The sequence below is a fragment of the Penaeus monodon genome, chromosome 34 (assembly GCF_015228065.2).
Source record: "Penaeus monodon isolate SGIC_2016 chromosome 34, NSTDA_Pmon_1, whole genome shotgun sequence".
NCBI lineage: Eukaryota > Metazoa > Arthropoda > Malacostraca > Decapoda > Penaeidae > Penaeus > Penaeus monodon.
In genome coordinates this window covers 32,790,603-32,791,489 of record NC_051419.1, presented here as the reverse complement: position 1 = coordinate 32,791,489, position 887 = coordinate 32,790,603, and the positions used below count along the sequence as shown (strand labels likewise).

The 887-nt window shown below is 39.8% G+C and overlaps 1 protein-coding gene across 1 annotated transcript in view; it reads left to right on the top strand.

Moving 5' to 3' along the window:
• Window positions 1–887, top strand: part of LOC119594749 — a gene marked incomplete in the record, with an annotated part of 15,256 nt that overhangs the window by 12,679 nt on the left and 1,690 nt on the right.

Here is an 887-nt window from a genome sequence, read left to right as displayed (position 1 = left end):
GCATCAGTGCCATTAATGCTACCCATAACTAGCCCTCATTCTTTTCAAGCACTAATTGTGATGCGTCAGACATGCTTAACAGGCCATGACATATTTTGATGATTGTCTTCTAACTCGACACTCACGATCACAATAGATGTTGCTTAGTTTTTTTCTGCGTTGTTTACTTTCGAGTAGAAAAAAAGTATAAGTGAATAGATATACTAAACTTGGAAACATTTCCTAAACATTACTCTGCCAAAAAACAAAAAACAAAAGGCGATCGGGTTATGCATAAGAACATGCGTTTCACTACAAACACGATTAGATTCAAATGCTGATCACGTATTACTCGTACGTTATATTACGTTCTTCCTGCTCGGTGAGTTCATAAGCATCTTGCGGTCTCTCCCTTGCTGAGTCGCTCCTCCGTCCTTGGCCGGATAGATCTGGGACACTCCCAGCCTCCACTCTGCCTTTTCCTTAATTACAAGTCGCCTCACATCAAAGGGATGTGCTAATGGATGATAATTATATGCTCCTAGCCCTTGCAATTAAGAGAAATGAGAGAATATGCTTGGGGAGTGTTCTAGAATGCTTGAGTGGTTTGAGAGGGGACTTGGACGCGGCATTGGGTAGGGATCAGAGACCGTATTAGCTTCGTGTGCGTTTCGATTTTGTTTTTCTCCTGCTCTTGCGTTTATATTTTCACGATAGGTGTCTCTTTTTAATGTTCATGATTAGTGTTTTTGCCGTGTGTAGCAGGAAAGAAAGTATAGTGTTTTCGTTGCCAGAAATGAGAATGAAAATGTAAACTTGGAAAAATACCGTTTTCCTCTCATTGCAAATCAGAAGATAAAAAGATATGCATCACAACACTCAAGTAAGCAAGTAAACAAAAAAATTGG